The following is an 18,119-nucleotide window of genomic DNA, read 5'->3' as shown; positions in this document are numbered from 1 at the left end:
TAAAGTATTACGTACTGATAAATATTATGTAAAGATAGTTTTGAATAACGACGCTTAGCTTAGTTAAACTATTTGTATTCATAGTTTTGGTAATATAAATGAATGTTATTTTTTACTTTTTAACTTTTAGTAATAATCTTTTAAAGCATTATAGATTTTTGGTAAAATATTGCCCAGATATGAACAGTCCATGTTACGGGTTAAAACAGAGGGTACTTTTTTATTTCGATGAATCAGACAGCTCTCGGGGGATAACTCAAAATGACAACGCGACCGAACCCGCGGGGCTGACAGCAGCGAAATGGCATTAAAGTCCTGAATATTTATTGGTTTGTTTGGTACATTGTTCTTTATTGTCTTTTATGTAGAGATTGCACTAAGTAAGTTTATGTACGGATATCTAAGTAAAATTAAGCAACTGTGTGGTTCATATCTTTTTTCATTAGTTATAGTAATCGGAGCATGTAGTTTGAAAATTTAGTTTTAAAGTGTTCTGAGTAGGCACAGAGGAGCAATCTGGAGTGAACTCAAAATTTAATACGGATATGTACAAGATAAACACTATCACAGGTGCATTGTAACAGTTTAAGATCAAGTTCATTGTATACTCGCATGTTACTTTACCTTATACCTCACTACAGACGACTACATCTTTAAAGAAAAATGTGATCCTTGGCAAGCCTATTATTAAATTCTAATACCGTAGTCAGTACATGTATGTTATTGCAGTGATATCTTCGCGGGAACATGCTGCAGCCTATTTCTTGGATTTAATTCTTTAACCTCTTCCTCTGAGCCTCTTAAAAAGTGTCACTATAACGTAGAATGAATGAATGAATTAACCGTAATGATTAGTCTGTTAACACCACGTATTTTTATTTTAAAATGTCCTCCAATACATATCTAAAATTATTACCTCCATAATATGTAACCTGAGGGGTGAATATCTTGCCAATTCGAGGAAAACCGCCTTATATTGTAACAAAGGATTATCATCGGGCCACAAGTTTACCTTTATATTTGTGACCAGGAAAGGAATAGCTATGCCCATTATACAGAACCGAAAAATACACGTAATAAAAATCAATAGAAACGTACCCAGAGCGATTGCCTAACTGACCGTATACCGCCGTCCTCTTTTCCTTTCATCGGCTTTCCTTTGTATCTTTATTTAGTCAAACCACAAACAGATTCGACCACAATCACGTAATGAGCGACTGGAATTCGAAATATGTTAGGATAATACGTTTGTATGTTTTGCTGGAATATTAAATACCACTCAGACGCTATCTTCTTATATTAAAATAGTCTCACTGACGATAAAATAAATGTTCACAATATGACGACCGAAAGATTTGGTGAATACGTTGTACGTACATTGGTTGCGTATAAGATTTTCTTGGTGTAATGAGAGATACTGTGGCGACCTCCCACTACTCGACAAGGGTGGCGCCACGAGAAGTATTCTAAATATCCTGCATATATACAAGTTCCGAATTGAGACTGTTGGAGCACGGCCGCTCCCCGGGCATGATCACCTAGCCCGGCGGGAGATCTCCCTTTGCTAAAGTGGTGACCCCTGACAAGAATACGTCCCTTCTGACCCTCATCGATGGTGGCAACCTCACTCCCTGGATGGACTGCACCCTCACATCACCAGTTCAGCTGTCCATCAGGTTCATCGCAGCGCACGAAGACTCGCTTCCTGATCCTGATCCAGCTACTCTCCGGTACTTCACGGACGGCTCGAGTAGCCATTACTCGCCCTCCTCACTTCGCTCCAACCTCAAGGCCTTGGTTCTCCCTCACATCTCGACTCACCGCAGACAGAGGGCGTTCCGGGGCGCTTGTAAGCTTAGGCGAAGTATTCACAAGTACGGAACACTGAAATCAACTGGTATCGACCTTCGGTCTGAGCAGGGGGTGATGTGGCGACCTCCCACTACTCGACAAGAGATGGCGCCACGAGTATTCTGAATCACGCTATCGAAGTATTCTAAATATCCTGCATATATACAAGTTCCGAATTGAGACTGTCGGAGCACGGCCGCTCCCCGGGCATGATCACCTAGCCCGGCGGGAGATCTCCCTTTGCCAAAATACTATCACAAGTCAATCCGATAAAGAAATCAACACCAACGTAAAAAGAAACAGCTAATATATTACGTGAAAATCAAAACTCCTGTCCCAATTCAAACAAGTAAAGTAACTAATCTGAACAATTAAAAGTAAAAATATTTAATCTCTGTTTTCTTCCACTCATTGTCTTTAAAACATAAAAACGGCCTTAAGAATTATTTCAATTTGCGTATCCAAGCTTGGAAGAGAAACAGCAAAGCTTTATTAAGCTCCGAGCAATAAAAGCTCGTTAAAAAGAGAACGTCAATATAAATCCGAGTATCTTAAGCATCATTAGTGTGAAGATAAACAAAAGTAAAAGTCGCGAAACCAGGTCAACTAATGAAAATTCTGGTTTAAATGATGATATTTATAATAAACTCTTCAGTTTATAATAATTCACGGGTAGATTTATCTTTTATCTGCGCATACATTTTTGCATTTAATATAAACTTATATACCTACATACTTACATCAATGAAAATTTTCTTGCTCAGATAACGTGATTTTTTAACGTGTTAACTATAGCTACATAGTTGGAATTTACCAAATATATTTTTAAACGGAAACATTCGCTTAAAAGGATAAAATCATATCCTAATGGGGTAAAATGGTTATATGCAAATTCTAAATCACAAAATTTAGATACGTGATATTTTGGGGAATGAAATCATGATTTATTCGTGAGCATTGAAGCTATAAAATCCAAATTTGGCAAATATGTTCCCTTATGAATCATAAATATCCGCTAAGCACATCGTGGGTCGGATCGTGTACTCAAAGGTGTGTCTACTAATCCATGTATTTTGAGAGTAAACTCGTACTCAGCATTTAGGTAGTAATCTATTTATGATTATTGTATACATCAACTTTCTGTATTATCTAATATACAAAAATAGTTTTGTTTTTTAATATAGGAGTAGCAGACGAGCATGCAGTCCACCTAATGGTAAGTGGATACTGCCGCCCATGGACAACTGTAATCAACCCCAGATAAGATTAGATATTTCAACCTGAGGTCGGCCACAGATGTGCCGCTACCCCTGAGGACTAAGCTGGAACGCCTCGGAGAAGTATGTCTCCCTTACCACACCCTTCACACCAGAACACAGCAGCGTTTAGCACTGCTGTTATGCGGCAGAAATAGGTGTGGTGGTGGTGCCGCAGGAGTCGAACCACAAAGGGTTCTTCTACCACCATCATAATTTATTAAAAATGTTTGTGTTTATAAGCATATTCATAAGATCTAGATCTAGATATCAGATGACTACATCAATTTAAAAAATGTAATAAATAAATCTTACCTTGCAACAAGAAAAGAAAACTAAATATTATCTTACGTACTGATTTAGAGCGCGCAACTAACCAGTCTGAACAGTACGGCTTTCATTTCATTGAAAGCGGATAATATATAAAAGAATTATTTCTAATTTAATTGTACATTTAATTTATCCAATGTCATATTGTACAGAATGAGCAGCAGGAATATAAAGCGAATATGAAGTGTGCAATAAGCGCTAATGTCACTCTGCTTAAGCACGACTCATTTTTTATTCAAAGCTTTTCTTAATGGACGTTTTAAGCGTTGAAACATCTGATTTCGGTTTTAATACGTAAGTATTAAACTGATTTTGTAACTGTTATGTTTAGTTAATGAACGTTAATAAGTAGGATAGATGTTTTCTTGCTTTTGGCTGATTAATGTTTTGAGTATTGTTAATAGAGAATACGACGGCGTAATGAGTTAGGGACGTATACAAGACCCAAACAAGACGACGTAAATACAAGAATTATTTGTATCATAGGTACCGTGTTAGTTATTAGTCATACATCATTTATAACATTTTATATAAAATATAATTAATAAAATTTTGTGTTGTATTTGATCTATTATTACTGGATTTTTTCATTTCATCTTGGTTGTTCTTCGTAAAATAAAAACTACAAATGAAAGTGTTTTTCTTCAAATAGTAGCAACAAGTGAGTTTTAATTATGTTGAAAATAATAAGCGCCGAGTTTTATAAGCATTAAATTCTAATTTTCTTAGATATAACGAGAAAAGTCAAGACTTCTGAAAAATGCGTCCAACAAACAATGAGCGGGGGATTTAAAACGACAACTTTTAATAAGAAGTCACCGCGCACATAATAACGAAATATGTCACGCCGAGCACGTGACTTCTGTAGTTTATTTCACGACTTCTGTATCAAATCTCATCGCATTTCGTAATATCTCGGACACTTCTACTTTACGAGGTTCTAACGTTTCGGGGTGCATAAATTATATAAAAATACACCTTGGTTTCCACCGATGACTCTGATGGTTTCAATCTGAATAATATATTCCAGTACGGCACTCAGTTTTCTAGAAAATTTGACGTTTCGTTTTCATTACAAAAGATGAAGAAGATATTTTATAAATATACTATACTCATAATCACAGCGCAGAATGAGGTGTGACAGTAGTGGTGCCGTAGTCGATCGCCAGTGGGTTCTACCACTTTCAAATTCAGTTTACTATGTCTAGGAAAAGTCCTAAAATCTACGTTATTATAACATTTAACTACTGTACTAACTTATTGATCAGGCAAAGCAACACTTCAGTGGCCAACTTCAGGCAGGACCTCAATAGTGATACCATAGTAACTAATATACTTATGCTATTTATTAGTACCTACTTATAATAGTTGAATGAATAACAATATAGTTCAATGACTTATAACTAGTAAAATATACATCGTGAAACATATCCACTCGTGAGGAAACGTACTCATTTGCGTATCAAAAGCGCTCTACCGGTAGAATAAGCAATAAGAAAACGCTCGTTTGTCGTGACACGAGACTTGCTTCGGGAGCAAACTGCTGAAACCCTATAAAACCCTTTATCATTTGACCCACATCGACGAACGAATTTACCTTTAACATTACGCTAGAAGAATTATATATACGTTACAAAATGTACTTTTGATAAAATTCTTGTGCTGTAATGAAATTACATCATTTATGACATTTATATATTCGAAGCGTAACACATTATATATTTCATCAACCTTTTATGACGATTATATTGAACTTAAATGAAACGTAAGCTAGTAACCGTAAATATGTTATTACTTAAGTTTTAAAAAAGTATTATGAATATGTTATTTAATTTGGAGGATAAACGTAGATTACACTGACATTATATATTTTATAAAGTTATTATACTTATGTTAAGTTACGTTACAATTGCCACTTTGTTGAAATTCTATTCAACATTTTATATGTAAAATATGCCTACAATATTAAAACAGTAACGAGAGTTTTATAGATGGTAAAAATTGGTACCATTGTCACATCCATTTCGGCCTCATGTTTTGTTTGTCGCGTGTGGTGACAAAGCGACTAGTTCTCAGGCGCAGCAACGCATACATGACTGTCCATAATAATTTATAGAAGACAACTGCCCTTTTTGCTACTGGATATTTTCTGTTTAGGTAATCGGAAACAAATAACTAAAACTCCATCCAAATTGGATGAGAAGTTTCTAAGAAAATCTCACACATACAAGTTTACATACATACATAGCGATCGAATACAGAACTTCTTTTTTTGAAGTCGGTTAAAAACATAAAGCCTTTAAAAAATTTACGCCTGCTAGTCAATCTATCTAATTAAGATGGAATTGACAATTTCTAGTAGGCAGACTTTTTAAAATTTCGTTCTTCAATCGGTAATTAATCAATTGATTATGAATAATGAGAATTTATTAGTCTCTGTTTTCGTTTTTGGGTGAGAAAATGAAAAAAAGAAAATATACTTGTGTGACAATTAATTTAGAGTTATAACATTTCACACATAGATTAGTAAAGATACTTCGCCGCCTTGAAATTGAATGAAGCCACAAACGGCTTATTAGTAAGTTCTTTTTTTGAATTCTTGACAAATAAAAACATTTTTAAAGAAAATTTACGAATAAATAACTAAAACTGCGTAATTTACATAATAAATACATAATTATTTCAAATATTTTAGGGATATCTTAGCACGGAGACCTGGCAAAACTTTTTTATTTCAATTCTCAAAACTGGGTACATTTTCTTGTTAGGAGTGAGTAATCTTTACTAATCTATGATTTCACATAAGAATCTTTCAAACTTTTAATATCTAGATTGCTTGGGATTTCGAAGTGGGAATATTAAATTTAAATCTTAACAAGGATTTTTTCATTCCGTCGCTCTTTAAATGTTTGGATTGTGAGTCTACATCAAGGCCATGATTAACAAAAAGTAGTAATATGAATGTTTTTTTAGGCGAAAGCCAGACTTCAATAAAAATGAAAGTTAACATTTAATGTTAATAATTCCTTGGAAATCGCAAATACCCGTAGGAACTATTTTTATAAGCTTTACTTAATGTTTCTCTAAAGAAATCATAAAGGTTACCTCTATTTTAACAATAAAATTTATATAACTTGTAAGGTTAGGCTAATATAGTTGGAGAAAAATGTACGATTGAAATTCTTTCTAGATTAAATTTGGCATATTTATTTAGTAAAATTGGCGACTTCGAACACCTCGCTGTAGAAGTAATGTTTCGTATATGATGTTGCCAAATTCGTCCTTTCGGAAACTCGGCCTCTCGGACGAGGGGTCCGAGGTTAAAATCCTAGGCACGCACCTCTAATTTTTCAAAGTTATGTGCCTATTACAAATTAATTATCACTTGCTTTCGAAGGTGGTAGAACCCTTTGTGGTTCGATTCGGGCGGCACTACCGCCACACCTATTTCTACCTAATAACAGCAGTGTTAGGCGCCGGGGTAGCGGCGCATCTGTGGCCGACCTCAGGTAGGAATATCTAATCCTTTCTGGGGTTGATTACAGATGTCCATGGGCGGGAGTAGCCACTTACCATCAGGTGGACTGCATGCTCGTCTGCTAATCTTATTATTATAAAAAATACTTGCTTAAAACGGTGAAGGAAAACCTTGTGCGGAAACCTGCATATCTAAGAGATTTATATGAAAAAAATCTCAAGGGTATGTGAAGTCTACCAATACGCACTTGGCTAGCGCGGTGGACTATCGCTTAAGACCCTATCACACATAGGGGACACCCTGGCTCAGCAGTGTTATAATAGTTGACGATGTCACTAAACAAAAAGTGATCTATATGTAAATTCGATTCAGTTATGTACCGAAGTCATGTATTAAATATCCTTTCCGTCCTGACCGAGATAGATGGGATTACAGGCTAAATTTATTAAATATTTACTCGCAACACAAACTAAACAGTAGAAGGTTACCAAAGGGCGAGGGACCGTCATAATCCAAATTACATCCATCTTAGGATCGAGGTCGACTTCGATAACAGGATCAGGTATTTCGAGCGGACACATAACGAACTCATATAAATTCGATATGGCTCACCCAGGACTCCGTAGGCCTGATTTATTCAGAGATGAGCTTTGAAGGAATACGCACACTACAGTCGCTATCATGAAGATTGAAGCGTTATACTTTAGCCAATGCGGCATCGTCAACCTATATATTGCTGCTGGAAACAGCTTCTCTTAGAATGAGTGGGATTTTAATTTTTATTCGCCACCACGTGGGCCTATAGGTTTGGGTACTGCACACTTAAATAGTACATGTCGGTGCTTAAACTCCTCTAAAATAGTACTATTTATACTTTTTTCGATTAGGGGTAGGACATGAATTTGGAGGAGCTAGGGAGACGCAGAAAAACTGCAGCGGTTCAACTCACACATGCGGGTGCATTTGCACGCGGTCATAAAACCGTATGACAAGGAAAAGGACCAAAAGAACATTGCCCAAATTTCGTCCTTGTGTCTTATACTTCAATTAACGTCCATCTGTTCATCTAATATCGGTAATAAGATGATATAACCAATTTGAAGTAAGGTCAAAGAATGCACAATTCAAAAAGTAAGGATATTCAACTATCAACTATATAAATAAATGTTTTTTACCGGCAGTGATAATTTTGGTTCTAAAAATATAAATCAATAACATATGATGAATTATGTTATTTCATCCATATTTGTTCAATCTTTGTTTGCTTTAGAATAATATTTTGTTAGAAGAAATGTTATACCCTTTAATATTTCTTTATGTTTCATCTTATGTTCGAAAATTCGTAATATTTATATAACCATCGTATATAGTTCGTTTTAGAATTTTGGCCAAAATTCGAACCGTCTTTAAGCTAAATTGCGAAGGAAATATATTGAAAGTCAGGTGAGAACATTAAGCACAAATAATACGCGTGAAGAACATTATCTTTCCATGGCATTCGATTAAAATTACTCACTATATTAATTATGAGTAGATCGAAATGTTATCTACTACTAAAATAATACTTATACGAATGAAATTCTAAAGAATAGTTATACATAAACTTCGGCGAAACAGTGATAAATGGGAATTACTACGAAACGTCAAACTTTTAATAACAATTCCGACCAAGAGGAAAGCGTTTTAAAAATTGTGCGGCGTACCATTTGCATTTACGGCCTGTAAAAATTAATGTACCCTTTCAGCTGTAAAATGATCAATTTCAATTCCACGGAATCGCTTACTATAAAATTTTTCATTTCACTGTTTCAGTTAAAAAACTTACGACTGCTTAATACTGGCATTGCTTGATATCTGAACTGTTTCCTAGAAAGTCTTGGAAGACATTCAGTAGTTAAGGAGAGATGTAGCAAACGGACATGCAATCCACCTGAAGATAAGATATCAGTGCCACCCATGAACTGATTCCATATAGAACAAGAGTTTCACCTGAAGCCGTTCACAGACGTGTTGCCACTTCTGAGGACGACAACAGTTACCTCACACGTATGTCTTTTTTTATATATTTGAGCCTAACGATAAAGCAGACGTGCTACCTGATGGAAAGTTGTCAACGTCACCTATGAACAACACCAGGGGAGTCGCCAATGCATCGCCGGCTTTGAAGGAGAGCTCTTTTTGCACCTTTTTTGAAGAGCCCCATGTCATAGCATTCTGGGAATACCTCAGGAGCAAGTTAGTTATTTTTCAGCGGCCATCTACCAAAATGTAAGATCTGCTTCACGCTAGTGTAGTAAATGAACGTGGAATCTTCTTGATTGTGGATAGCATTTATTTACGTAGAAAAGTATTAATTTCAGTGCTGATACTGCTTTCCGTGATGATGAAACTCATAACTGGGGACAAATATTTTAGGTACATAGAAAAGTAGGTATTTATGTCTGCACAGAAATGGCTCTGCGGTGACGAAATTCATAACTTTGGTACAAACATTTTAGAAAACTATTCTATTAATATTACTTAATATTTGTAATGAAATTTGGATAATAGGGATATATCGTATCATTGAGAAAATAATACATTTAGCGTTAAGGGCAATGAGAAACTTCTTTTTCTGTTCCGTGACGTTGACAAATGAATAAAATCCATTTATTAGAGTACGTAGAGCGTAGGTACTCAAGGATATCCATAAATTACTCGGGCCTATCCATATTATATTTGTGGTACATAGTGAAATGAGTTAATAATTGATTCAATAATAACACAGCCCGTGTATAATTCTGAGGTTCTCAACATTGTGGTAAGGGTTGTACGAGTATAAGCATTTGTATGGGAATATCGAATATCGCATTGGGCATCAAATATCAATAAAATTTTAAAGTAGTTAGAATGATAATGACTCGAACAAGCAGTTACTGCCGTCATACCTATGTTCTAGCGTGAAACAGTTCTTGAGTTGGGCGGAAGTGTGTGCTAGTGGATTTTTTTTTGCGTTTTAAGTAAATATGTAAGTTATATGTATAGTAATGCCCTTTAACGAAGGGTAGGAGCTCGTTATTGGTCATAACTAAGGCTCGGTTTTATGCCGACATCCCGAATTAGGCCGAAAATGTCGTGAGAACGCATTTGACAAAGATATAATCATATTCGGAATCAAACCTACGAGCTTAAGTTCATAAGGACATTACTTTAATAGACTGCAACTGTTAATATTATTACTCATTCTACTTCTGTAGCACTACCATGAGTTGGCATAGAAACGCCACTATAGAAATTGTAAATAGAAAACTATTGTCATTTTGCTAGTGAATAACATAACTACTATCGTTACGGTATTTCTTGACAAGGTCTGTCAAATTAATGACTCATGGGACCGAATTTGTATGGCAATAGATCATAATGACATTCGCTAGCGATTTGATTTCGATAGGTTTTTTACGTATCGAGTTACGCCACTACGGATTTTACTTCTACGAGTAACCACCAGAGGCGCTGTACAATTTTTCATACATTTATTTTACGCAGTCGCTAGCGAGTAATACTTTTGTAAACTCATGGTAGTGCTACTGTTATTTCATGTAATGTTATTTCATGAATGTTATTTCAAGTTTTACCTTTTAATTGTATTTCTCTTTAGGAAAGAATTTGATATTATTTATTGTATTTTATTCAATACATATATATTCATTATACATTACTCCATGCATGCTGTGCAAAAATGTCAAATGTCTGTCTATAACGCATTTTGATCCCTGTGACAGACGTACAGATGGACGGAAAAACAGCTAAGGCTTAGGAATAACGTCACGTTGGGTATGGAATCCTAGAAAATGTGTATGAATTACGACAATAATCGTTTTTCCGAAGGACATAATAATCTTCAAAACATATTAATTTGCTTACGAAATTGTACACAAAATGTTAAGAAGCAATTCTCGCCCGTATTTTTTCTCGAAAATATTTTGGACGCGTCGCGAGGTTTAATTTAATTTTTTCTTTGGCGAGTTTTTCATTTCAGACAAGACGCTTCAGTGGTTTATTTTAGATAAATGTATACAATTTAATATATACCTACTGCGTTCATATTAATTTTGAAAGGTAGATAGAAATCGTCGTGAAACGACTTTGGAGGCACCACATCAATGGGGTATTTTCTACCCAATATAAGTGCTATTTTTTGTTTTGAAGGATATACGATATATTTAAGGATATATTTTGATTTAAAGATATAAGAGTCTTTTTAATTTAGTCCTCAGAGATAGCTACACATATGTAGCTGACCTCTGGACTGGGGTTGGGGTTGGTTGGAGTTATCTGGGGTTGATTATCCATATACGGGGCTATCGCACGATCTCGTGTGAGGCGGCCTGCGTGCTGGCGGGTTCTCTGCCCTGGGATTTGGAAGCGAGAGCCCTCGCATCGCTACGTCAGTGGCGTGAGGAGGCGCACCGATCCTGGGGCCGCCCGCCCGCACAGCAGGAACTGGAGGGGCACAGAGCTGAGTTGCGTCAACGGGCTACCGAGACGTGGAGGTCCAGGCTGGCGGATCCTAGTGCCGGCTTGCGGACAATCGAGGCAATTCGTCCGATTTTTCTACAGTGGTTAGGTAAGCGATTCGGCGTCCTGTCCTTTCGTCTGACTCAGATACTCTCGGGACATGGTTGTTTCGGGAGTTATCTGTGTCGGATTGGGCGGGAGCCGACGGCCAGGTGCCATCACTGTGACAATTGCCTCGATGAGACGGCCCAGCATACGCTGGAGGTATGCCCTGCGTGGAGTGCGGAGCGCAGTGCGCTCAGCTCTGTATTGGGGGCCGACCTCTCGCTCCCGTCCGTGGTTCGCGCCATGGTCGGAAGTGATAGGTCGTGGCAGGCGGTGCGCTCCTTCTGCGAAGCAGTAATGCTCGCCAAGGAGGCGGCGGAAAGGGTCAGGGAAGCTCTGTCTGCCCAGCCAGTCCGTCGCAGGCGCACGGGACGCCGTAGAGCGGCTTTCGAAAGCCGCTCTTTCCCCGTTCCCTGAGTTCCACGGAGGCGGATTCGGGGGAATCCAATTCCGGTCTTTAGGGCTCGAGATGTCGTGTGTGCGTTTCGCACGCTCATCTCATGAGGAATATAACTAAGAGAGGCCCCTCCCTCTCGGGAAGTGGCTGACGTTAACATCAGCGCTGGCCGACGTTGCCGAGTCGCGAATGTAATGCTAACGCTTCTCGCGACCCGGCGTCGAGCGTCCAGAGGAACGCCGCGGAGTTTTAGTCGGTAAGAGTCCCACATATCCCTTTCGTTCCCCCGGGCGGAAGGGAATCCATGAGGATTTCTCCGCGTTAAAAAAAAAAAAAATGATTATCCATGAACGACATGAACGACATGCCACTTATACTTCTACAATATAAAAACAAATAAATAAATAAACGCTTTCTACACTCACAGCCCCACACTAGGATTCCCTGTATCGTGGGTGCCACGAACACACACAAAGACGAATACACAAACACCCAGACCCAGACACATATCTAAATTCATCATTCAGCTATCTGTCTGGCCGGGGATCGAACTCGGAACCCTTTGCGCGTCAGACCGGTATGGTGGCCGCTCCACCACGCGGGTCGTCATAATATATACATATAAGCCTTATATATGTATATGGAACTTACGTAAATATAAATTAATGTTCGAATTTAATGTTATGTAACAATGTTTTGAAATTATCCTTTTTACGAGTATGCGCGGCACCACAGATAGAGTGCGACGAGCCATATATCGCAAGCTTTCTGTTATGGACCATTACGGTGAATATAAATATCACCTACCGTACACTTTCAACAGAAGATAAGTGAAAATGCCACCTAATACAACGCGAAATTGATATGACTCAAAATTCTTTACTTTTTTGTTTACTAATATTATCTTAGCTTCTCATACAGTTACTAGGTTTGAGATTTGTTTAGATAGTAAAGGAAATATATGCTATTTAAGTGATAAATATATCGGTTTCTTAGCCGCCGTAATATACAAAACTAAGTGCTTGCAAAGATACACTTTATGATTATCATTAATTACATAACAATTCCGATTTTATTGCACAAGTAGAGGATTTTGAAAAAAAGATCTTGTAGGTTACTTCGGAAAATCTTTTGACTGCGTTGTTATACAACTCTACTTGAAGTATTCCTGAAACAGAATATTTCTTGAAGCTTAAATTTTTGTTATTCCGTCTACGACAGTGAACAAAAGGTAACCTTTGTTTGGATTTACAATATCAAGAATAATGCTCGAACCGAGAACTACTTATTGGTTTTATTATTTCTTAACATGTTGTTTGTAACGAGGGTCAATACGAAGGCATTATTTAGTTATAACTACGTAAAGAAGGCCGGGGCCCCTTATTTTGTTGTTGAACAGTATCCGTAAAACTCCTCGTATAAGTTTACGAACAAAGTGACATGAACCATATTCCAGCTACGACAAGGCTACATATTTGCTCTATCATTCTTACATATTAGCTAAACGTTTTTCTGAAATACGCTTGAGATAATACTCGAGACGAAAGTTTCACGAACATAAAGTATTTTTGTGTCTTTGTGATGTAATACATATTTTCGCGTAGGTTTGTTTTATGATGTAATGGCTCTATCTAATTGGTCTGTCTGTTACAGTAAAATGATCTACGATTATGACTGAAGCCGGTTAAATAAGAAATGTGGTCGATTCTGACGTTTGCTTCAAACGCCACCACCATATAGAAAGTTCTCTGTAGTAGTACTGCATCTGTGACCGAATTTATGCCTAATCTTTATGGAGTTGTTGTTATACGAAGGGTTGTGACTACGTAACATCAGGCACATTGTATGCTCGCTTGATGTCTCTAGAATAAAACAAAATAAAATAAACTCATATAGTTAAAAGTACATCATATATCAACTGATCTCCTATGTTGAATCAATTAAAACTAAAGTACTATTATTTACCTAACTATAAAATTAGCACCTTTTTTTGTGTTTACAAGGGGGAAACCTTCAAAAGGTACCCTATGCCGTTGGAGCGACACATAACCCCGTGTCGCTCGTGGGATTTTTACCGCACTAAAACCCCCCCGGCGGCCATCCTCAGCACTGCGTTGAAGACTCCGGGATCTCCAGGGAAAGCAACCGGAGTCCTCTAAGCGCGTTGCCCCATCGGGGTACTTCCAGGTGAGCATAAGCTCGCCACATCCTCTGGTGTGTACAACAGCATGCGGCCACGCATACCGCCGTCCTTCCCGGGGTCGCTGGCCGGGCGGTTCGAGCTTCCAATCTTGCCGCCCACTACCCCGGAAGCCCGTTTTAGTCGCCTCTTACGACAGGCAGGAGATACCGTAGCCCTATTCTGGTCCCGGAATTACAGGGACAATAATTGTCACCTAGAATTAAGATTGATAGACAATTCCCCTTTAAGTTCTACGGTTGTGCATAAATGTTCATTGGGAAGTACTGACGACTCGTTTTCATGAAATGTGCAGTTGTAGGTGACATGGGATTTAACACCACATGATAGTCATAACTAACACACATTTTAAAATTATTTTCGTTCCCATGCTGGCCTCGGTGGAACTCGTGAACTACTATCAGTCATCTTGCGGGGAACGGAGTGGAAAACAAGGCAATCACAACTTCGTGACGGAACTGGAAAACTTCTGCATTTGTTACAAATTGACTACATTGTGTTACTAAAAGAATTTCTAGGGAATGAAATTGTGATGTTATGAACATCATTTGGACGCGTTACAGTTTTTATCGGTAAGTTCAATGTAGATAAGTAGGTACGAGGTAAGTTGTTCGAGTATCAAAGAAACTTTAAGAGGAAAACCATTATCATATATATTTGTTTTCACCACCAAGCCTAAACACACAGATTAAAACATAAACAAGTAAAATTATATGTAGCTCTTTTAATGATGTTAGTAGAATTTGTGGTTTTAGTGGCGAGGTATCACCGCCACACCTACTGCCTCTTAGTAGTTTAATTTTTAATGTTTTAATTTAAAGAATATGAAGATGTCTGCTATATTTTAATAACTGCCTCTTAATTAACACTTTTAATTAAATATAGTGGCATATAACAACACTAAAAGGAGGAAATTTAAAACAAATTCTACCTGTTTCTTGTAGGGTGCACAAGGAACTTGCATATTTGAGTAGGTCGTCGTAATTTGGGTAAGACCTTCATAATGGACAGGAATGGTAGTCACGTCACTTCAAAGTCGCAATCCCATTCTGAATTCATGTGTAATAAGATTCCACAACAAAATACTGTTCTCGGGTGGAACAATTTTGAGGAAATTTAGTAAACGAAATAAATGTAAAGTCACAAAGACACAATGGAAATCCCCGACATTATGTTTAATTTTTTTTTGTACAGAAATATTTTTAAATAGTCGTAATTAATCTTCGACTATAAATATGTAACATAAATTTTGAAGGGTGTGGTAAGGGGGACATACTTTTCCGAGGCGTTCCAGCTTAGTACTCAGGGGTAGCGGCGCATCTGTGGCCGACCTCAGGTAGGAATATCTAATCCCATCTGGGGTTGATTACAGATGTCCATGGGCGGCAGTAACTTACCATCAGGTGGACTGCATTCTCATCTGCTACTCTTATTTTATTAAAAAAAATAGAATATCTTATATTTTAGTGATAACTTTTTTAAATTACAATATTTTATCCATATAAATTGATTAAAGCAATTTTCTATTAAAATTTGTATTAAATAGTTGAACAAATTCATCGTATGGTATTCGTATTGGTAAATTTTCAGTTGCATTCGAATACAAAAGTTATTTGAAATCGTCAAACCATTTGGCGTGTTAGTAAATATTTGAAAACATCAAAGAGCAAAGCGACGATCGGCGAGAAACAATTTTCAAACGGAAAACGATGATATGAATATATTTGCAAAACCTATACCAGATATGTTAAAAAATGTTTTAACGACAGTCATATTTTAAATATCAATAAAATCATTCAGAGCTTCAATTGAGCTATTTTTTCGAAGCTTTTCCGGACGGTGATTTCTGAATGAATGGTGTGAATGGGTTTTTCCTTACATTATGCGTCCTGCTATAAATATTGAAATAATATTTTTTGTAATACCTATTCCTACATAGTCGTAGTGTATTACTATGCCGACTACATCTTTTGAGAGATTAATATTTTAAAATAAAGTTTGAATGATAAATAATTTAGCCATAAATTGTTTTATTGCGTCAAATTATTCAAATTACTGACTACTTTTCTTTGCTTATATAATCAAATACGACGGAGAATTGTATTATTATAACTTAATCGAAATTGGAAACTGAATAGTGAAATACGTAAAGTTTTGTACAAATAAAATACTTCATTAATAAGATAGCTTATACCACGATATATTCACTTCAATACAATGTTTTTTACATTGCAATAATGTTTACTAAGGCTATACAAGACAAAGTATCACTTTAGTAAGTACTCGTAAACTTATCGCATTTTATGTGATGGAACAAATAAACGAGTAAATGAGTTACTTCCCGTTGCGAGATTATTGCAGTCATGTCAGTCATGTGAGGTCATGAAGTTGATCGCGTACCCTACGCTTTCTTCTACATCCAGTTAGGACTCGTCTGGATAAGATAGCCAATTGTACTCGTATACTTTAGGGGTACCACTTAAGTATATAATTGAAATAGTTAAGTACTTGACTAATTTATCAAACTGAAATACAGTAACCACGCTTAGTTGTCGCTATAAGGCAAATGTTATGTTGCTTCCGCATTACAATTGTAATAACCTTAGTCAAGTAATAACAAATAATTTGTTTTAACCTTTACTGTAATATGCAGCTAAACGCTTACATACTACGTTGTAGTTATTTAGAATTATTTCTGTGAATGTGCTGTTTTGAAAAGTTACAGTACCGTCGTCAGTTAATCATTATTTGATAAAGCTAGAATCATTATTCTATCCAATAATATATACGCTTCCTTTATATTGCTTTATATAAGACTTGGTAGTGATGCTTGGATTCATAATAAAAGATTGTGTTTGTCATAAAGTGAAAACATTTTGTGCTACTTTCGTTGCAAGCGAAATAATATATGGGAAAGTGGGGTATTATGATCCTTCTAGGGGGAAAACTGTATTAAACTTGCATATGCGAGGTATTAACATCTTAAAGAATTATATTTTTATTCAGATTTTCGCAGAGTTAGAGAAAGATAGATTTGTATGGCTTATTGTGCAAAATGATCCCATAAAGGGATAATTCTATCACTTAATCATTTTACCCTGTTTGATGAAATTGTAACAAAATAAAAAACAAAACGAAATATTATTACAGAGTATTTTATTAACTTTACATTATAACTAAAATAAATTACTCTAACATTGTTTTAAGTAATTGTTTTAGTAAATGCTGTATTTGCTTCGTTTATTTTGTTATCCAAGCAACAATTGTTTGTACAATTCATATAATTATTTGAGAATTTCACAAATTCTCTGAAGTAAATTAACGTACGAGAAATATGCAGATTGCGCGCGACATAAAGGAATGTGTTAATTCTTTTTATTGCTATATACAGAATGCAAAATATTGTACGTTGGTCTGTAGAGAGGCAGCGAGCATAATGCATGAAACTTAATGTAAGTGTTGCTAATGTCGAAAACTATTTCTCCCTAAAATATAGTAGCTGTTTAAAACCAGTAATTTTGTGATACGCTCCAAAGATCAAGTACTAGGCGCAGTATCTATTACTGTTTATTTTTATTACGAGGAATTTTGTACGCATTGTGTACACTTGTTTTTTGCAACGCTAAGTTAACAAAATAGTAAAGTTTTACAAAATTCTATTCCCCGATATTATTGTATGTTATTTACTCCTAAACGTAGTGGAATGTTCTTGCGAGATTCTTAAACGGGATATAAAAATTTACATCTCGCTAGATATCATACTGAGAACAACTCAAAAATATAATTATTAGCTATAATTTATTATTTTATGCGATGTTAGAAGGTATACTTAGAATAATAACCATGATAATATACAAAGATTTCAGTAAGTATCCCTTTATATTGTGTGGTAAAGATGTTAATTTAACGGCTACACAATTATAATTTTCAGATGAAAATTGCTACTACAAGTCCTTTTAAGTCCTTGTAAGTCCTTTTAAGCGAGTTTACCTACATTACCTTAAT

Source organism: Epargyreus clarus, unplaced genomic scaffold, assembly GCF_041222505.1.
Source record: "Epargyreus clarus isolate Ecla_fem2 unplaced genomic scaffold, WU_Ecla_fem_2.2 ptg000021l, whole genome shotgun sequence".
Lineage (NCBI taxonomy): Eukaryota > Metazoa > Arthropoda > Insecta > Lepidoptera > Hesperiidae > Epargyreus > Epargyreus clarus.
Note: the sequence above shows the minus strand (reverse complement) of the source record.